General features: G+C 46.0%; 28 non-coding genes across 28 annotated transcripts; all 28 read right to left on the reverse strand.

Annotated features, from left to right (window-relative positions):
• Positions 1–75: 75 nt before the first annotated feature.
• TRNAT-AGU (transfer RNA threonine (anticodon AGU)) lies at positions 76–149 on the reverse strand. Its single transcript has one exon. It is a non-coding gene; the product is annotated as a tRNA-Thr (tRNA).
• Positions 150–918: 769 nt separating this feature from the next.
• Positions 919–992, reverse strand: TRNAT-AGU (transfer RNA threonine (anticodon AGU)). Its single transcript has one exon. It is a non-coding gene; the product is annotated as a tRNA-Thr (tRNA).
• A 96-nt stretch (positions 993–1088) lies between these two features.
• Positions 1089–1162, reverse strand: TRNAT-AGU (transfer RNA threonine (anticodon AGU)). The gene has a single exon. It is a non-coding gene; the product is annotated as a tRNA-Thr (tRNA).
• A 426-nt stretch (positions 1163–1588) lies between these two features.
• Positions 1589–1662, reverse strand: TRNAS-AGA (transfer RNA serine (anticodon AGA)). Its single transcript has one exon. It is a non-coding gene; the product is annotated as a tRNA-Ser (tRNA).
• A 942-nt stretch (positions 1663–2604) lies between these two features.
• TRNAS-AGA (transfer RNA serine (anticodon AGA)) lies at positions 2605–2678 on the reverse strand. Its single transcript has one exon. It is a non-coding gene; the product is annotated as a tRNA-Ser (tRNA).
• Positions 2679–3779: 1101 nt separating this feature from the next.
• TRNAS-AGA (transfer RNA serine (anticodon AGA)) lies at positions 3780–3853 on the reverse strand. Its single transcript has one exon. It is a non-coding gene; the product is annotated as a tRNA-Ser (tRNA).
• A 264-nt stretch (positions 3854–4117) lies between these two features.
• On the reverse strand, positions 4118–4191 carry TRNAT-AGU (transfer RNA threonine (anticodon AGU)). The gene has a single exon. It is a non-coding gene; the product is annotated as a tRNA-Thr (tRNA).
• A 264-nt stretch (positions 4192–4455) lies between these two features.
• TRNAS-AGA (transfer RNA serine (anticodon AGA)) lies at positions 4456–4529 on the reverse strand. The gene has a single exon. It is a non-coding gene; the product is annotated as a tRNA-Ser (tRNA).
• Positions 4530–5123: 594 nt separating this feature from the next.
• On the reverse strand, positions 5124–5197 carry TRNAT-GGU (transfer RNA threonine (anticodon GGU)). Its single transcript has one exon. It is a non-coding gene; the product is annotated as a tRNA-Thr (tRNA).
• Positions 5198–5459: 262 nt separating this feature from the next.
• TRNAS-AGA (transfer RNA serine (anticodon AGA)) lies at positions 5460–5533 on the reverse strand. The gene has a single exon. It is a non-coding gene; the product is annotated as a tRNA-Ser (tRNA).
• Positions 5534–6977: 1444 nt separating this feature from the next.
• On the reverse strand, positions 6978–7051 carry TRNAT-AGU (transfer RNA threonine (anticodon AGU)). The gene has a single exon. It is a non-coding gene; the product is annotated as a tRNA-Thr (tRNA).
• Positions 7052–7146: 95 nt separating this feature from the next.
• On the reverse strand, positions 7147–7220 carry TRNAT-AGU (transfer RNA threonine (anticodon AGU)). Its single transcript has one exon. It is a non-coding gene; the product is annotated as a tRNA-Thr (tRNA).
• A 95-nt stretch (positions 7221–7315) lies between these two features.
• TRNAT-AGU (transfer RNA threonine (anticodon AGU)) lies at positions 7316–7389 on the reverse strand. Its single transcript has one exon. It is a non-coding gene; the product is annotated as a tRNA-Thr (tRNA).
• Positions 7390–8659: 1270 nt separating this feature from the next.
• Positions 8660–8733, reverse strand: TRNAT-AGU (transfer RNA threonine (anticodon AGU)). The gene has a single exon. It is a non-coding gene; the product is annotated as a tRNA-Thr (tRNA).
• A 1272-nt stretch (positions 8734–10005) lies between these two features.
• Positions 10006–10079, reverse strand: TRNAT-AGU (transfer RNA threonine (anticodon AGU)). Its single transcript has one exon. It is a non-coding gene; the product is annotated as a tRNA-Thr (tRNA).
• A 1271-nt stretch (positions 10080–11350) lies between these two features.
• On the reverse strand, positions 11351–11424 carry TRNAS-AGA (transfer RNA serine (anticodon AGA)). Its single transcript has one exon. It is a non-coding gene; the product is annotated as a tRNA-Ser (tRNA).
• Positions 11425–12535: 1111 nt separating this feature from the next.
• On the reverse strand, positions 12536–12609 carry TRNAT-AGU (transfer RNA threonine (anticodon AGU)). Its single transcript has one exon. It is a non-coding gene; the product is annotated as a tRNA-Thr (tRNA).
• A 96-nt stretch (positions 12610–12705) lies between these two features.
• On the reverse strand, positions 12706–12779 carry TRNAT-AGU (transfer RNA threonine (anticodon AGU)). Its single transcript has one exon. It is a non-coding gene; the product is annotated as a tRNA-Thr (tRNA).
• A 426-nt stretch (positions 12780–13205) lies between these two features.
• Positions 13206–13279, reverse strand: TRNAS-AGA (transfer RNA serine (anticodon AGA)). Its single transcript has one exon. It is a non-coding gene; the product is annotated as a tRNA-Ser (tRNA).
• Positions 13280–13881: 602 nt separating this feature from the next.
• TRNAT-GGU (transfer RNA threonine (anticodon GGU)) lies at positions 13882–13957 on the reverse strand. The gene has a single exon. It is a non-coding gene; the product is annotated as a tRNA-Thr (tRNA).
• A 262-nt stretch (positions 13958–14219) lies between these two features.
• TRNAS-AGA (transfer RNA serine (anticodon AGA)) lies at positions 14220–14293 on the reverse strand. Its single transcript has one exon. It is a non-coding gene; the product is annotated as a tRNA-Ser (tRNA).
• A 264-nt stretch (positions 14294–14557) lies between these two features.
• On the reverse strand, positions 14558–14631 carry TRNAT-AGU (transfer RNA threonine (anticodon AGU)). The gene has a single exon. It is a non-coding gene; the product is annotated as a tRNA-Thr (tRNA).
• A 264-nt stretch (positions 14632–14895) lies between these two features.
• Positions 14896–14969, reverse strand: TRNAS-AGA (transfer RNA serine (anticodon AGA)). The gene has a single exon. It is a non-coding gene; the product is annotated as a tRNA-Ser (tRNA).
• Positions 14970–15730: 761 nt separating this feature from the next.
• TRNAT-AGU (transfer RNA threonine (anticodon AGU)) lies at positions 15731–15804 on the reverse strand. Its single transcript has one exon. It is a non-coding gene; the product is annotated as a tRNA-Thr (tRNA).
• Positions 15805–15899: 95 nt separating this feature from the next.
• TRNAS-AGA (transfer RNA serine (anticodon AGA)) lies at positions 15900–15973 on the reverse strand. The gene has a single exon. It is a non-coding gene; the product is annotated as a tRNA-Ser (tRNA).
• Positions 15974–17418: 1445 nt separating this feature from the next.
• On the reverse strand, positions 17419–17492 carry TRNAT-AGU (transfer RNA threonine (anticodon AGU)). The gene has a single exon. It is a non-coding gene; the product is annotated as a tRNA-Thr (tRNA).
• Positions 17493–17587: 95 nt separating this feature from the next.
• On the reverse strand, positions 17588–17661 carry TRNAT-AGU (transfer RNA threonine (anticodon AGU)). Its single transcript has one exon. It is a non-coding gene; the product is annotated as a tRNA-Thr (tRNA).
• Positions 17662–17756: 95 nt separating this feature from the next.
• TRNAT-AGU (transfer RNA threonine (anticodon AGU)) lies at positions 17757–17830 on the reverse strand. The gene has a single exon. It is a non-coding gene; the product is annotated as a tRNA-Thr (tRNA).
• Between the last annotated feature and the right edge of the window lie 1284 nt (positions 17831–19114).

Genomic DNA, 19114 nt, shown 5'->3' on the forward strand with positions numbered 1-19114 from the left:
AGTGACACCATCAGAAGTATTTCGAACTAAACATCGAAAACAAAAAAACTAGAGAGACGTTTGTTTTGACTCTCAAGGCACCGCTGAGATTCGAACTCATAATCTCCTGTTTACTAGACAGGTGCTTTAACCAACTAAGCCACGGCGCCTGCGCAGCGTCTTGCTCAGGCAGTGACACCATCAGAAGTATTTCGAACTAAATTTCGAAATCAAAAAACTAGAAAGACGTTTGTCTTGACTCTCGAGGCACCGGTGAGATTCGAACTCACGATCTCCTGTTTACTAGACAGGCGCTTTAACTAAAGAAGCCACGGCGCCTGCACAGCGTCTTGTTCAGGCAGTGACACCATCAGAAGTATTTCAAAATAAACTTCGAAAACAAAAAACTAGAGAGACGTTTGTCTTTACTCTCGAAGCACCGGTGAGATTCGAACTCACGATCTCTTGTTTACTAGCCAGGCGCTTTAACCAACTAAGCCATGGCGCCTGCGTGGCGTCTCGTTGAGGATGTGACATCATTAGAAGTATTTCGAACTATACTTCGAAAACAAAAAATTTGAGAAATTTGTCTTGTTTCTCGAGGTACAGATGAGATTCGAGCTCACTATCTCCTGTTTACTAGACAGGTGAGATAACGAACTAAGACACGGTGACTGCGCAGCATCTTCTTCAGGCAGTGACACCATTAGAAGCATTTTATATTATACTTCAAAAATAAAAAACTAGAGAGAGTTTTGTCTTGACTCTCGAGGCACCGGTGAGATTCGAACTCACGATCTCCTGTTTACTAGACAGGCGCTTTAACTAGAGAAACCACGGCGCCTGCGCAGCGTCTTGTTCAGGCAGTGACACCATCAGAAGTATTTGGAACTAAACTTCGAAAACAAAAAACTAGAGAGACGTTAGTCTTGACTCCCGAGGCACCGGTGAGATTCGAACTCACAATCTCCTGTTTACTAGACAGGCGCTTTAACTAACTAAGCCACGGCGCCTGCGCAGCATCTTGTTCAGGCAGTGACACTATCTGAAGTATTTCGAACTATACTTCGAAAACAAAAAAACTAGAGAGACGTTAGTCTTGACTCTCGAGGCACCGGTGAGATTCGAACTCACGATCCCCTGTTTACTAAGCAGGCGCTTTAACCAACTAAGCCACGGCGCCTGCGCAGCGTCTTGTTCAGGCAGTGACACCGTCAGAAGTATTTCGAACTAAACTTCGAAAACAAAAAAACTAGAGAGACGTTTGTCTTGACTCTCGAGGCACCGCTGAGATTCGAACTCACGATCTCCTGTTTACTAGAAAGGCGCTTTAACTAACTAAGCCAAGGGCGCCTGCGCAGCGTTTTGTTCAGGCAGTGACACCATCAGAAGTATTTCGAAATAAACTTCGAAAACAAAAGTACTGAAAGTTGGGCGAGTTGGTAATCGATCTTTGCGCAAAGACGTACACGGACACAAGAAAAAGAGGCAAACAACACGGGCGCCCGTGTTGTTTGCCTCTTTTGCTTGTGCCCGTGTACGTGTTTGCGCAAAAAAGTCATGAATGTTCGAAAACAAAAAACTAGAGAGACGTCAGTCTTGACTCTCGAGGCACCGGTGAGATTTGAACTCACGATCTCCTGTTTTCTTGACAGGCGCTTTAACCAACTAAGCCATGGCACCTGTGCAACATCTTGTTCAGGCAGTGACACCATCAGAAGTATTTCGAAATAAACTTCGAAAACAAAAAAACTAGAGAGAAGTTAGTCTTGACTCCCGAGGCACCGGTGAGATTCGAACTCACAATCTCCTGTTTACTAGACAGGCGCTTTAACTAACTAGGCCACGGCGCCTGCGCAGCGTCTTGTTCAGGCCGTGGCACCATCTGAAGTATTTCGAACTATACTTCGAAAACAAAAAAACTAGAGAGACGTTTGTCTTGACTCTCGAGGCACCGGTAGATTCGAACTCACGATCTCCTGTTTACTAGACAGGCGCTTTAACCAACTAAGCCACGGCGCCTGCGCAGCGTCTTATTCAGGCAGTGACACCATCAGAAGTATTTCGAACTAAACTTCGAAAACAAAAAAAACTAGAGGGAGTTTTGTCTTGACTCTCGAGGCACCGGTGAGATTCGAACTCACGATCTCCTGTTTACTAGACAGGCGCTTTAACTAAAGAAGCCACGGCGCCTGCGCAGCGTCTTGTTCAGGCAGTGACACCATCAGAAGTATTTCGAACTAAACTTCGAAAACAAAAAATTAGAGAGACGTTTGTCTTTACTCTCGAAGCACCGGTGAGATTCAAACTCACGATCTCTTGTTTACTAGCCAGGCGCTTTAACCAACTAAGCCATGGCGCCTACGTGGCGTCTCGTTGAGGCAGTGACATCATTAGAAGTATTTCGAACTATACTTCGAAAACAAAAAATTAGAGAAATTTGTCTTGTTTCTAGAGGTACAGATGAGATTCGAGCTCACTATCTCCTGTTTACTAGACAGGTGAGATAACGAACTAAGACACGGTGACTGCGCAGCATCTTCTTCAGGCAGTGACAGCATTAGAAGCATTTTATAATATACTTCAAAAACAAAAAAACTAGAGAGAGTTTTGTCTTGACTCTCGAGGCACCGGTGAGATTTGAACTCACGATCTCCTGTTTTCTTGACAGGCGCTTTAACCAACTAAGCCATGGCACCTGTGCAACGTCTTGTTCAGGCAGTGACACCATCAGAAGTATTTCGAAATAAACTTCGAAAACAAAAAAACTAGAGAGACGTTAGTCTTGACTCCCGAGGCACCGGTGAGATTCGAACTCACAATCTCCTGTTTACTAGACAGGCGCTTTAACTAACTAGGCCACGGCGCCTGCGCAGCGTCTTGTTCAGGCCGTGGCACCATCTGAAGTATTTCGAACTATACTTCGAAAACAAAAAAACTAGAGAGACGTTTGTCTTGACTCTCGAGGCACCGGTAGATTCGAACTCACGATCCCCTGTTTACTAGACAGGCGCTTTAACCAACTAAGCCACGGCGCCTGCGCAGCGTCTTATTCAGGCAGTGACACCATCAGAAGTATTTCGAACTAAACTTCGAAAACAAAAAAACTAGAGAGAGTTTTGTCTTGACTCTCGAGGCACCGGTGAGATTCGAACTCACGATCTCCTGTTTACTAGACAGGCGCTTTAACTAAAGAAGCCACGGCGCCTGCGCAGCGTCTTGTTCAGGCAGTGACACCATCAGAAGTATTTCGAACTAAACTTCGAAAACAAAAAACTAGAGAGACGTTTGTCTTTACTCTCGAAGCACCGGTGAGATTCCAACTCACGATCTCTTGTTTACTAGCCAGGCGCTTTAACCAACTAAGCCATGGCGCCTACGTGGCGTCTCGTTGAGGCAGTGACATCATTAGAAGTATTTCGAACTATACTTCGAAAACAAAAAATTAGAGAAATTTGTCTTGTTTCTCGAGGTACAGATGAGATTCGAGCTCACGATCTCCTGTTTACTAGAAAGGCGCTTTAACTAACTAAGCCACGGCGCCTGCGCAGCGTTTTGTTCAGGCAGTGACACCATCAGAAGTATTTCGAACTAAACTTCCAAAAACAAAAGTACTGAAAGTTTGGCGAGTTGGTACTCGATCTTTGCATAAAGACGTACACGGACACAAGAAAAAGAGGAAAACAACACGGGCGCCCGTGTTGTTTGCCTCTTTTGCTTGTGTCCGTGTACGTGTTTGCGCAAAAAAGTCATGAATGTTCGAAAACAAAAAACTAGAGAGATGTTTGTCTTGACTCTCGAGGCACCGGTGAGATTTGAACTCACGATCTCGTGTTTTCTTGACAGGCGCTTTAACCAACTAAGCCACGGCGCCTGCGCAGCGTCTTGTTCAGGCAGTGGCACCATCTGAAGTATTTCGAACTATACTTCGAAAACAAAAAAACTAGAGAGACGTTTGTCTTGACTCTCGAGGCACCGGTAGATTCGAACTCACGATCTCCTGTTTACTAGACAGGCACTTTAACCAACTAAGCCACGGCGCCTGCGCAGCGTCTTGTTCAGGCAGTGACACCATCAGAAGTATTTCGAACTAAACTTCGAAAACAAAAAGCTAGAGAGATGTTTGTCTTGACTCTCGAGGCACCGGTGAGATTTGAACTCACGATCTCCTGTTTACTAGACAGGCGCTTTAACCAACTAAGCCACGGCACCTGTGCAGCGTCTTGTTCAGGCAGTGACACCATCAGAAGTTTTTCGAACTAAACTTCGAAAACAAAAAAACTAGAGAGTCGTTTGTCTTGACTCTCGAGGCACCGGTAGATTCGAACTCAGGATCTCCTGTTTACTAGACAGGCGCTTTAACCAACTAAGCCACGGCGCCTGCGCAGCGTCTTGTTCAGGCAGTGACACCATCAGAAGTATTTCGAACTAAACTTCGAAAACAAAAAGCTAGAGAGATGTTTGTCTTGACTCTCGAGGCACCGGTGAGATTTGAACTCACGATCTCCTGTTTTCTTGACAGGCGCTTTAACCAACTAAGCCACGGCGCATGCGCAGCGTCTTGTTCAGGCAGTGACACCATCAGAAGTATTTCGAACTAAACTTCGAAAACAAAAAACTAGAGAGACGTTAGTCTTGATTCCCGAGGCACCGGTGAGATTCGAACTCATGATCTCCTGTTTACTAGACAGGCGCTTTAACTAACTAAGCCACGGCGCCTGCGCAGCATCTTGTTCAGGCAGTGACACTATCTGAAGTATTTCGAACTATACTTCGAAAACAAAAAAACTAGAGAGACGTTTGTCTTGACTCTCGAGTCACCGCTGAGATTCGAACTCACGATCTCCTGTTTACTAGAAAGGCGCTTTAAGTAACTAAGCCACGGCGCCTGCGCAGCGTTTTGTTCAGGCAGTGACACCATCAGAAGTATTTCGAACTAAACTTCGAAAAGAAAAGTACTGAAAGTTGGGCGAGTTGGTACTCGATCTTTGCGCAAAGACGTACACGGACACAAGAAAAAGAGGCAAACAACACGGGCGCCCGTGTTGTTTGCCTCTTTTGCTTGTGTCCGTGTACGTGTTTGCGCAAAAAAGTCATGAATGTTCGAAAACAAAAAACTAGAGAGACGTCAGTCTCGACTCCCGAGGCACTGGTGAGATTCGAACTCACGATCTCCTGGTTACCAGACAGGCGCTTTAACTAACTAAGCCACGGCGCCCGCAGCGTCTCGTTCAGGCAGTGACACCATCAGAAGTATTTCGAACTATACTTCGAAAACAAAAAACTAGAGAGACGTTAGTCTTGACTCTCGAGGCACCGGTGAGATTCGAACTCATGATCTCCTGTTTACTAGAGAGGCGCTTTAACCAACTAAGCCACGGCGCCTGCGCAGCCTGTTGTTCAGGCAGTGACACCATCAGAAGTATTTCGAACTAAACTTCGAAAACAAAAAGCTAGAGAGATGTTTGTCTTGACTCCCGAGGCACCGGTGAGATTTGAACTCACGATCTCCTGTTTTCTTGACAGGCGCTTTAACCAACTAAGCCACGGCACCTGTGCAGCGTCTTGTTCAGGCAGTGACACCATCAGAAGTATTTCGAAATAAACTTCGAAAACAAAAAAACTATAGAGACGTTAGTCTTGACTCCCGAGGCACCGGTGAGATTCGAACTCACAATATCCTGCTTACTAGACAGGCGCTTTAACTAACTAGGCCACGGCGCCTGCGCAGCGTCTTGTTCAGGCAGTGGCACCATCTGAAGTATTTCGAACTATACTTCGAAAACAAAAAAACTAGAGAGACGTTTGTCTTGACTCTCGAGGCACCGGTAGATTCGAACACACGATCTCCTGTTTACTAGACAGGCGCTTTAACCAACTAAGCCACGGCGACTGCGCATCGTCTTGTTCAGGCAGTGACACCATCAGAAGTATTTCGAACTAAACTTCGAAAACAAAAAAACTAGAGAGACGTTTGTCTTGGCTCTCGAGGAACCGCTGAGATTCGAACTCATTATCTCCTGTTTACTAGACAGGCGCTTTAACCAACTTAGCCACGGCGCCTGCGCAGCGTCATGCTCAGGCAGTGACACCATCAGAAGTATTTCGAACTAAACTTCGAAATCAAAAAACTAGAAAGACGTTTGTCTTGACTCTCGAGGCACCGGTGAGATTCGAACTCACGATCTCTTGTTTACTAGCCAGGCGCTTTAACCAACTAAGCCATGGCGCCTGCGTGGCGTCTCGTTGAGGCAGTGACACCATTAGAAGTATTTCGAACTATACTTCGAAAACAAAAAATTAGAGAAATTTGTCTTGTTTCTCGAGGTACCGATGAGATTTGAGCTCACTATCTCCTGCTTACTAGACAGGTGAGATAACGAATTAAGACACGGTGACTGCGAAGCATCTTCTTACAGCAGTGACACCATTAGAAGCATTTTATATTATACTTCAAAAATAAAAAAACTAGAGACAGTTTTGTCTTGACTCTCGAGGCACCGGTGAGATTCGAACTCACGATCTCCTGTTTAAAAGACAGGCGCTTTAACTAGAGAAGCCACGGCGCCTGCGCAGCGTCTTGTTCAGGCAGTGACACCATCAGAAGTATTTGGAACTAAACTTCGAAAACAAAAGTACTGAAAGTTGGGCGAGTTGGTACTCGATCATGACTTCTTTGCGCAAAGACGTACACGGACACAAGAAAAAGAGGCAAACAACACGGGCGCCCGTGTTGTTTGCCTCTTTTGCTTGTGTCCGTGTACGTGTTTGCGTAAAAAAGTCATGACTGTTCGAAAACAAAAACTAGAGAGACGTCAGTCTTGACTCCCGAGGCACCGGTAAGATTCGAACTCACAATCTCCTGTTTACCAGACAGGCGCTTTAACTAACTAAGCCCCTGCGCCTGCAGCGTCTTGTTCAGGCAGTGACACCATCAGAAGTATTTCGAACTATACTTCGAAAACAAAAAACTAGAGAGAGGTTAGTCTTGACTCTCGCGGCACCGGTGAGATTCGAACTCATGATCTCCTGTTTACTAGACAGGCGCTTTAACCAACTAAGCCACGGCGCTTTCGCAGCCTGTTGTTCAGGCAGTGACACCATCAGAAGTATTTCGAACTAAACTTCGAAAACAAAAAGCTAGAGAGATGTTTGTCTTGACTCTCGAGGCACCGGTGAGATTTGAACTCACGATCTCCTGTTTACTAGACAGGCGCTTTAACCAACTAAGCCACGGCACCTGTGCAGCGTCTAGTTCAGGCAGTGACACCATCAGAAGTATTTCGAACTAAACTTCGAAAACAAAAAACTAGAGAGACGTTAGTCTTGACTCCCGAGGCACCGGTGAGATTCGAACTCACGATCTCCTGTTTACTAGACAGGCGCTTTAACTAACTAAGCCACGGCGCCTGCGCAGCATCTTGTTCAGGCAGTGACACTATCTGAAGTATTTCGAACTAAACTTCGAAAACAAAAAAACTAGAGAGACGTTTGTCTTGACTCTCGAGGCACCGCTGAGATTCGAACTCACGATCTCCTGTTTACTAGAAAGGCGCTTTAACGAACTAAGCCACGGCGCCTGCGCAGCGTTTTGTTCAGGCAGTGACACCATCAGAAGTATTTCGAACTAAACTTCGAAAACAAAAGTACTGAAAGTTGGGCGAGTTGGTACTCGATCTTTGCGCAAAGACGTACACGGACACAAGAAATAGAGGCAAACAACACGGGCGCCCGTGTTGTTTGCCTCTTTTGCTTGTGTCTGTGTACGTGTTTGCGCAAAAAAGTCATGAATGTTCGAAAACAAAAAACTAGAGAGACGTAAGTCTTGACTCCCGAGGCACTTGTGAGATTCGAACTCACGATCTCCTGTTTACCAGACAGGCGCTTTAACTAACTAAACCACGGCGCCCGCAGCGTCTCGTTCAGGCAGTGACACCATCAGAAGTATTTCGAACTATACTTCTAAAACAAAAAACAAGAAAGACGTTAGTCTTGACTCTCGAGGCACCGGTGAGATTCGAACTCATGATCTCCTGTTTACTAGACAGGCGCTTCAAGCAACTAAGCCAGGGCGCCTGCGCAGCCTGTTGTTCAGGCAGTGACACCATCAGAAGTATTTCGAACTAAACTTCAAAAACAAAAAGCTAGAGAGATGTTTGTCTTGACTCTCGAAACACCGGTGAGATTTGAACTCACGATCTCCTGTTTTCTTCACAGGCGCTTTAACCAACTAAGCCACGGCACCTGTGCAGCGTCTTGTTCAGGCAGTGATACCATCAGAATTATTTCGAAATAAACTTCGAAAACAAAAAAAACTAGAGAGACGTTAGTCTTGACTCCCGAGGCACCGGTGAGATTCGAACTCACAATCTCCTGTTTACTAGACAGGCGCTTTAACTAACTAGGCCACGGCGCCTGCGCAGCGTCTGGTTCAGGCAGTGGCACCATCTGAAGTATTTCTAACTATACTTCGAAAACAAAAAAACTAGAGAGACATTTGTCTTGACTCTCGAGGCACAGGGAGATTCGAACTCATGATCTCCTGTTTACTAGACAGGCGCTTCAACCAACTAAGCCACGGCGCCTGCGCAGCCTGTTGTTCAGGCAGTGACACCATCAGAAGTATTTCGAACTAAACTCCGAAAACAAAAAGCTAGAGAGATGTTTGTCTTGACTCTCGAGGCACCGGTGAGATTTGAACTCACGATCTCCTGTTTACTAGACAGGCGCTTTAACCAACTAAGCCACGGCACCTGTGCAGCGTCTTGTTCAGGCAGTGACACCATCAGAAGTATTTCGAACTATACTTCGAAAACAAAAAAACTAGAGAGACTTTAGTCTTGACTCTCGAGGCACCGGTGAGATTCGAACTCACGATCCCCTGTTAACTACACAGGCGCTTTAACCAACTAAGTCACGGCGCCTGCGCAGCGTCTTGTTCAGGCAGTGACACCATCAGAAGTATTTCGAACTAAACTTCGAAAACAAAAAAACTAGAAAGACGTTTGTCTTGACTCTCGAGGTACAGATGAGATTCGAGCTCACTATCTCCTGTTTACTAGAAAGGCGCTTTAACTAACTAAGCCACGGCGCCTGCGCAGCGTTTTGTTCAGGCAGTGACACCATCAGAAGTATTTCAAACTAAACTTCGAAAACAAAAGTACTGAAAGTTGGGCGAGTTGGTACTCGATCTTTGCGCAAAGACGTACACGGACACAAGAAAAAGAGGCAAACAACACGGGCGCCCGTGTTGTTTGCCTCTTTTGCATGTGTCCGTGTACGTGTTTGCGCAAAAAAGTCATGAATGTTCGAAAACAAAAACTACAGAGACGTTAGTCTTGACTCTCGAGGCACCGGTGAGATTCGAACTTATGATCTCCTGTTTACTAGACAGGCGCTTCAACCAACTAAGCCACGGCGCCTGCGCAGCCTGTTGTTCAGGCAGTGACACCATCAGAAGTATTTCGAACTAAACTTCAAAAACAAAATCTAGAGAGATGTTTCTCTTGACTCTCGAGGCACCGGTGAGATTTGAACTCACGATCTCCTGTTTTCTTCACAGGCGCTTTAACCAACTAAGCCACGGCACCTGTGCAGCGTCTTGTTCAGGCAGTGACACCATCAAAAGTATCTCGAAATAAACTTCGAAAACAAAAAAAACTAGAGAGACGTTAGTCTTGACTCCCGCGGCACCGGTGAGATTCGAACTCACAATCTCCTGTTTACTAGACAGGCGCTTTAACTAACTAGGCCACGGCGCCTGCGCAGCGTCTTGTTCAGGCAGCGGCACCATCTGAAGTATTTCGAACTATACTTCGAAAACAAAAAAACTAGAGAGACATTTGTCTTGACTCTCGAGGCACCGGTAGATTCGAACTCACGATCTCCTGTTTACTAGACAGGCGCTTTAACCAACTAAGCCACGGCGCCTGCGCAGCGTCTTGTTCAGACAGTGACACCATCAGAAGTATTTCGAACTAAACATCGAAAACAAAAAAACTAGAGAGACGTTTGTTTTGACTCTCAAGGCACCGCTGAGATTCGAACTCATAATCTCCTGTTTACTAGACAGGTGCTTTAACCAACTAAGCCACGGCGCCTGCGCAGCGTCTTGCTCAGGCAGTGACACCATCAGAAGTATTTCGAACTAAATTTCGAAATCAAAAAACTAGAAAGACGTTTGTCTTGACTCTCGAGGCACCGGTGAGATTCGAACTCACGATCTCCTGTTTACTAGACAGACACTTTAACTAAAGAAGCCACGGCGCCTGCGCAGCGTCTTGTTCAGGCAGTGACACCATCAGAAGTATTTCAAAATAAACTTCGAAAACAAAAAACTAGAGAGACGTTTGTCTTTACTCTCGAAGCACCGGTGAGATTCGAACTCACGATCTCTTGTTTACTAGCCAGGCGCTTTAACCAACTAAGCCATGGCGCCTGCGTGGCGTCTCGTTGAGGCAGTGACATCATTAGAAGTATTTCGAACTATACTTCGAAAACAAAAAATTTGAGAAATTTGTCTTGTTTCTCGAGGTACAGATGAGATTCGAACTCACGATCTCCTGTTTACTAGACAGGCGCTTTAACTACAGAAACCACGGCGCCTGCGCAGCGTCTTGTTCAGGCAGTGACACCATCAGAAGTATTTGGAACTAAACTTCGAAAACAAAAAACTAGAGAGACGTTAGTCTTGACTCCCGAGGCACCGGTGAGATTCGAACTCAAGATCTCCTGTTTACTAGACAAGCGCTTTAACTAACTAAGCCACGGCGCCTGCGCAGCATCTTGTTCAGGCAGTGACACTATCTGAAGTATTTCGAACTATACTTCGAAAACAAAAAAACTAGAGAGACGTTAGTCTTGACTCTCGAGGCACCGGTAAGATTCGAACTCACGATCCCCTGTTTACTAAGCAGGTGCTTTAACCAACTAAGCCACGGCGCCTGCGCAGCGTCTTGTTCAGGCAGTGACACCGTCAGAAGTATTTCGAACTAAACTTCGAAAACAAAAAAAACTAGAGAGACGTTTGTCTTGACTCTCGAGGCACCGCTGAGATTCGAACTCGCGATCTCGTGTTTACTAGAAAGGCGCTTTAACTAACGAAGCCAAGGGCGCCTGCGCAGCGTTTTGTTCAGGCAGTGCCACCATCAGAAGTATTTCGAAATAAACTTCGAAAACAAAAGTACTGAAAGTTGGGCGAGTTGGTAATCGATCTTTGCGCAAAGACGTACACGGACACAAGAAAAAGAGGCAAACAACACGGGCGCCCGTGTTGTTTGCCTCTTTTGCTTGTGCCCGTGTACGTGTTTGCGCAAAAAAGTCATGAATGTTCGAAAACAAAAAACTAGAGAGACGTCAGTCTTGACTCTCGAGGCACCGGTGAGATTTGAACTCACGATCTCCTGTTTTCTTGACAGGCGCTTTAACCAACTAAGCCATGGCACCTGTGCAACGTCTTGTTCAGGCAGTGACACCATCAGAAGTATTTCGAAATAAACTTCGAAAACAAAAAAACTAGAGAGACGTTAGTCTTGACTCCCGAGGCACCGGTGAGATTTGAACTCACAATCTCCTGTTTACTAGACAGGCGCTTTAACTAACTAGGCCACGGCGCCTGCGCAGCGTCTTGTTCAGGCCGTGGCACCATCTGAAGTATTTCGAACTATACTTCGAAAACAAAAAAACTAGAGAGACGTTTGTCTTGACTCTCGAGGCACCGGTAGATTCGAACTCACGATCTCCTGTTTACTAGACAGGCGCTTTAACCAACTAAGCCACGGCGCCTGCGCAGCGTCTTATTCAGGCAGTGACACCATCAGAAGTATTTCGAACTAAACTTCGAAAACAAAAAAACTAGAGAGAGTTTTGTCTTGACTCTCGAGGCACCGGTGAGATTCGAACTCACGATCTCCTGTTTACTAGACAGGCGCTTTAACTAAAGAAGCCACGGCGCCTGCGCAGCGTCTTGTTCAGGCAGTGACACCATCAGAAGTATTTCGAACTAAACTTCGAAAACAAAAAAACTAGAGAGACGTTTGTCTTTACTCTCGAAGCACCGGTGAGATTGAAACTCACGATCTCTTGTTTACTAGCCAGGCGCTTTAACCAACTAAGCCATGGCGCCTACGTGGCGTCTCGTTGAGGCAGTGACATCATTAGAAGTATTTCGAACTATACTTCGAAAACAAAAAATTAGAGAAATTTGTCTTGTTTCTAGAGGTACAGATGAGATTCGAGCTCACTATCTCCTGTTTACTAGACAGGTGAGATAACGAACTAAGACACGGTGACTGCGCAGCATCTTCTTCAGGCAGTGACACCATTAGAAGCATTTTATAATATACTTCAAAAACAAAAAAACTAGAGAGAGTTTTGTCTTGACTCTCGAGGCACCGGTGAGATTCGAACTCACGATCTCCTGTTTAGTAGACAGGCGCTTTAACTAGAGAAGCCACGGCGCCTGCGCAGCGTCTTGTTCAGGCAGTGACACCATCAGAAGTATTTGGAACTAAACTTCGAAAACAAAAAACTAGAGAGACGTTAGTCTTGACTCCCGAGGCACCGGTGAGATTCGAACTCACAATCTCCTGTTTACTAGACAGGCGCTTTAACTAACTAAGCCACGGCGCCTGCGCAGCATCTTGTTCAGGCAGTGACACTATCTGAAGTATTTCGAACTATACTTCGAAAACAAAAAAACTAGAGAGACGTTAGTCTTGACTCTCGAGGCACCGGTGAGATTCGAACTCACGATCCCCTGTTTACTAAGCAGGCGCTTTAACCAACTAAGCCACGGCGCCTGCGCAGCGTCTTGTTCAGGCAGTGACACCGTCAGAAGTATTTCGAACTAAACTTCGAAAACAAAAAAAACTAGAGAGACGTTTGTCTTGACTCTCGAGGCACCGCTGAGATTCGAACTCACGATCTCCTGTTTACTAGAAAGGCGCTTTAACTAACTAAGCCACGGCGCCTGCGCAGCGTTTTGTTCAGGCAGTGACACCATCAGAAGTATTTCGAAATAAACTTCGAAAACAAAAGTACTGAATGTTGGGCGAGTTGGTAATCGATCTTTGCGCAAAGACGTACACGGACACAAGAAAAAGAGGCAAACAACACGGGCGCCCGTGTTGTTTGCCTCTTTTGCTTGTGCCCGTGTACGTGTTTGCGCAAAAAAGTCATGAATGTTCGAAAACAAAAAACTAGAGAGACGTCAGTCTTGACTCTCGAGGCACCGGTGAGATTTGAACTCACGATCTCCTGTTTTCTTGACAGGCGCTTTAACCAACTAAGCCATGGCACCTGTGCAACGTCTTGTTCAGGCAGTGACACCATCAGAAGTATTTCGAAATAAACTTCGAAAACAAAAAAACTAGAGAGACGTTAGTCTTGACTCCCGAGGCACCGGTGAGATTCGAACTCACAATCTCCTGTTTACTAGACAAGAGCTTTAACTAACTAGGCCACGGCGCCTGCGCAGCGTCTTGTTCAGGCCGTGGCACCATCTGAAGTATTTCGAACTATACTTCGAAAACAAAAAAACTAGAGAGACGTTTGTCTTGACTCTCGAGGCACCGGTAGATTCGAACTCACGATCTCCTGTTTACTAGACAGGCGCTTTAACCAACTAAGCCACGGCGCCTGCGCAGCGTCTTATTCAGGCAGTGACACCATCAGAAGTATTTCGAACTAAACTTCGAAAACAAAAAAACTAGAGAGAATTTTGTCTTGACTCTCGAGGCACCGGTGAGATTCGAACTCACGATCTCCTGTTTACTAGACAGGCGCTTTAACTAAAGAAGCCACGGCGCCTGCGCAGCGTCTTGTTCAGGCAGTGACACCATCAGAAGTATTTCGAACTAAACTTCGAAAACAAAAAACTAGAGAGACGTCAGTCTTGACTCCCGACGCACTGGTGAGATTCGAACTCACGATCTCCTGTTTACCAGACAGGCGCTTTAACTAACTAAGCCACGGCGCCCGCAGCGTCTCGTTCAGGCAGTGACACCATCAGAAGTATTTCGAACTATACTTCGAAAACAAAAAACTAGAGAGACGTTAGTCTTGACTCTCGAGGCACCGGTGAGATTCGAACTCATGATCTCCTGTTTACTAGACAGGCGCTTCAACCAACTAAGCCACGGCGCCTGCGCAGCCTGTTGTTCAGGCAGTGACACCATCAGAAGTATTTCGAACTAAACTTCAAAAACAAAAAGCTAGAGAGATGTTTGTCTTGACTCTCGAGGCACCGGTGAGATTTGAACTCACGATCTCCTGTTTTCTTGACAGGCGCTTTAACCAACTAAGCCACGGCGCCTGCGCAGCGTCTTGTTCAGGCAGTGGCATCATCTGAAGTATTTCGAACTATACTTCGAAAACAAAAAAACTAGAGAGACGTTTGTCTTGAGTCTCGAGGCACCGGTAGATTCGAACTCACGATCTCCTGTTTACTAGACAGGCGCTTTAACCAACTAAGCCACGGCGCCTGCGCAGCGTCTTGTTCAGGCAGTGACACCATCAGAAGTATTTCGAACTAAACTTCGAAAACAAAAAGCTAGAGAGATGTTTGTCTTGACTCTCGAGGCACCGGTGAGATTTGAACTCACGATCTCCTGTTTACTAGACAGGCGCTTTAACCAACTAAGCCACGGCACCTGTGCAGCGTCTTGTTCAGGCAGTGACACCATCAGAAGTTTTTCGAACTAAACTTCGAAAACAAAAAAACTAGAGAGACGTTTGTCTTGACTCTCGAGGCACCGGTAGATTCGAACTCAGGATCTCCTGTTTACTAGACAGGCGCTTTAACCAACTAAGCCACGGCGCCTGCGCAGCGTCTTGTTCAGGCAGTGACACCATCAGAAGTATTTCGAACTAAACTTCGAAAACAAAAAGCTAGAGAGATGTTTGTCTTGACTCTCGAGGCACCGGTGAGATTTGAACTCACGATCTCCTGTTTTCTTGACAGGCGCTTTAACCGACTAAGCCACGGCGCCTGCGCAGCGTCTTGTTCAGGCAGTGACACCATCAGAAGTATTTCGAACTAAACTTCGAAAACAAAAAACTAGAGAGATGTTAGTCTTGATTCCCGAGGCACCGGTGAGATTCGAACTCATGATCTCCTGTTTACTAGACAGGCGCTTTAACTAACTAAGCCACGGCGCCTGCGCAGCATCTTGTTCAGGCAGTGACACTATCTGAAGTATTTCGAACTATACTTCGAAAACAAAAAAACTAGAGAGACGTTTGTCTTGACTCTCGAGGCACCGCTGAGATTCGAACTCACGATCTCCTGTTTACTAGAAAGGCGCTTTAAGTAACTAAGCCACGGCGCCTGCGCAGCGTTTTGTTCAGGCAGTGACACCATCAGAAGTATTTCGAACTAAACTTCGAAAAGAAAAGTACTGAAAGTTGGGCGAGTTGGTACTCGATCTTTGCGCAAAGACGTACACGGACACAAGAAAAAGAGGCAAACAACACGGGCGCCCGTGTTGTTTGCCTCTTTTGCTTGTGTCCGTGTACGTGTTTGCGCAAAAAAGTCATGAATGTTCGAAAACAAAAAACTAGAGAGACGTCAGTCTCGACTCCCGAGGGAATGGTGAGATTCGAACTCACGATCTCCTGATTACCAGACAGGCGCTTTAACTAACTAAGCCACGGCGCCCGCAGCGTCTCGTTCAGGCAGTGACACCATCAGAAGTATTTCGAACTATACTTCGAAAACAAAAAACTAGAGAGACGTTAGTCTTGACTCTCGAGGCACCGGTGAGATTCGAACTCATGATCTCCTGTTTACTAGACAGGCGCTTTAACCAACTAAGCCACGGCGCCTGCGCAGCCTGTTGTTCAGGCAGTGACACCATCAGAAGTATTTCGAACTAAACTTCGAAAACAAAAAGCTAGAGAGATGTTTGTCTTGACTCCCGAGGCACCGGTGAGATTTGAACTCACGATCTCCTGTTTTCTTGCCAGGCGCTTTAACCAACTAAGCCACGGCACCTGTGCAGCGTCTTGTTCAGGCAGTGACACCATCAGAAGTATTTCGAAATAAACTTCGAAAACAAAAAAACTATAGAGACGTTAGTCTTGACTCCCGAGGCACCGGTGAGATTCGAACTCACAATATCCTGCTTACTAGACAGGCGCTTTAACTAACTAGGCCACGGCGCCTGCGCAGCGTCTTGTTCAGGCAGTGGCACCATCTGAAGTATTTCGAACTATACTTCGAAAACAAAAAAACTAGAGAGACGTTTGTCTTGACTCTCGAGGCACCGGTAGATTCGAACACACGATCTCCTGTTTACTAGACAGGCGTTTTAACCAACTAAGCCACGGCGCCTGCGCAGCGTCTTGTTCAGGCAGTGACACCATCAGAAGTATTTCGAACTAAACTTCGAAAACAAAAAAAACTCGAGAGACGTTTGTCTTGGCTCTCGAGGCACCGCTGAGATTCGAACTCATTATCTCCTGTTTACTAGACAGGCGCTTTAACCAACTTAGCCACGGCGCCTGCGCAGCGTCATGCTCAGGCAGTGACACCATCAGAAGTATTTCAAACTAAACTTCGAAATCAAAAAACTAGAAAGACGTTTGTCTTGACTCTCGAGGCACCGGTGAGATTCGAACTCACGATCTCTTGTTCACTAGCCAGGCGCTTTAACCAACTAAGCCATGGCGCCTGCGTGGCGTCTCGTTGAGGCAGTGACACCATTAGAAGTATTTCGAACTATACTTCGAAAACAAAAAATTAGAGAAATTTGTCTTGTTTCTCGAGGTACCGATGAGATTTGAGCTCACTATCTCCTGCTTACTAGACAGGTGAGATAACGAATTAAGACACGGTGACTGCGCAGCATCTTCTTACGGCAGTGACACCATTAGAAGCATTTTATATTATACTTCAAAAATAAAAAAACTAGAGAGAGTTTTGTCTTGACTCTCGAGGCACCGGTGAGATTCGAACTCACGATCTCCTGTTTACTAGACAGGCGCTTTAACTAGAGAAGCCACGGCGCCTGCGCAGCGTCTTGTTCAGGCAGTGACATCATCAGAAGTATTTGGAACTAAACTTCGAAAACAAAAGTACTGAAAGTTGGGCGAGTTGGTACTCGATCATGACTTCTTTGCGCAAAGACGTACACGGACACAAGAAAAAGAGGCAAACAACACGGGCGCCCGTGTTGTTTGCCTCTTTTGCTTGTGTCCGTGTACGTGTTTGCGTAAAAAAGTCATGACTGTTCGAAAACAAAAACTAGAGAGACGTCAGTCTTGACTCCCGAGGCACCGGTAAGATTCGAACTCACAATCTCCTGTTTACCAGACAGGCGCTTTAACTAACTAAGCCCCTGCGCCTGCGGCGTCTTGTTCAGGCAGTGACACCATCAGAAGTATTTCGAACTATACTTCGAAAACAAAAAACTAGAGAGAGGTTAGTCTTGACTCTCGCGGCACCGGTGAGATTCGAACTCATGATCTCCTGTTTACTAGACAGGCGCTTTAACCAACTAAGCCACGGCGCTTTCGCAGCCTGTTGTTCAGGCAGTGACACCATCAGAAGTATTTCGAACTAAACTTCGAAAACAAAAAGCTAGAGAGATGTTTGTCTTGACTCTCGAGGCACCGGTGAGATTTGAACTCACGATCTCCTGTTTACTAGACAGGCGCTTTAACCAACTAAGCCACGGCACCTGTGCAGCGTCTTGTTCAGGCAGTGACACCATCAGAAGTATTTCGAACTAAACTTCGAAAACAAAAAACTAGAGAGACGTTAGTCTTGACTCCCGAGGCACCGGTGAGATTCGAACTCACGATCTCCTGTTTACTAGACAGGCGCTTTAACTAACTAAGCCACGGCGCCTGCGCAGCATCTTGTTCAGGCAGTGACACTATCTGAAGTATTTCGAACTAAACTTCGAAAACAAAAAAACTAGAGAGACGTTTGTCTTGACTCTCGAGGCACCGCTGAGATTCGAACTCACGATCTCCTAGTTTACTAGAAAGGCGCTTTAACGAACTAAGCCACGGCGCCTGCGCAGCGTTTTGTTCAGGCAGTGACACCATCAGAAGTATTTCGAACTAAACTTCGAAAACATAAGTACTGAAAGTTGGGCGAGTTGGTACTCGATCTTTGCGCAAAGACATACACGGACACAAGAAAAAGAGGCAAACAACACGGGCGCCCGTGTTGTTTGCCTCTTTTGCTTGTGTCCGTGTACGTGTTTGCGCAAAAAAGTCATGAATGTTCGAAAACAAAAAACTAGAGAGACGTCAGTCTTGACTCCCGAGGCACTTGTGAGATTCGAACTCACGATCTCCTGTTTACCAGACAGGCGCTTTAACTAACTAAACCACGGCGCCCGCAGCGTCTCGTTCAGGCAGTGACACCATCAGAAGTATTTAGAACTATACTTCGAAAACAAAAAACAAGAGAGACGTTAGTCTTGACTCTCGAGGCACCGGTGAGATTCGAACTCATGATCTCCTGTTTACTAGACAGGCGCTTCAACCAACTAAGCCAGGGCGCCTGCGCAGCCTGTTGTTCAGGCAGTGACACCATCAGAAGTATTTCGAACTAAACTTCAAAAACAAAAAGCTAGAGAGATGTTTGTCTTGACTCTCGAGGCACCGGTGAGATTTGAACTCACGATCTCCTGTTTTCTTCACAGGCGCTTTAACCAACTAAGCCACGGCACCTGTGCAGCGTCTTGTTCAGGCAGTGATACCATCAGAATTATTTCGAAATAAACTTCGAAAACAAAAAAAACTAGAGAGACGTTAGTCTTGACTCCCGAGGCACCGGTGAGATTTGAACTCACAATTTCCTGTTTACTAGACAGGCGCTTTAAGTAACTAGGCCACGGCGGCTGCGCAGCGTCTGGTTCAGGCAGTGGCACCATCTGAAGTATTTCTAACTATACTTCGAAAACAAAAAAAACTAGAGAGACATTTGTCTTGACTCTCGAGGCACCGGGAGATTCGAACTCACGATCTCTTGTTTACTAGACAGGCGCTTTAACCAACTAAGCCACGGCGCCTGCGCAGCGTCTTGTTCAGGCAGTGACACCATCAGAAGTATTTCGAACTAAACTTCGAAAACAAAGAAACTAGAGAGACGTTTGTCTTGACTCTCGAGGCACCGGTA

This window comes from Rhipicephalus microplus, unplaced genomic scaffold (assembly GCF_043290135.1).
Source record: "Rhipicephalus microplus isolate Deutch F79 unplaced genomic scaffold, USDA_Rmic scaffold_62, whole genome shotgun sequence".
NCBI lineage: Eukaryota > Metazoa > Arthropoda > Arachnida > Ixodida > Ixodidae > Rhipicephalus > Rhipicephalus microplus.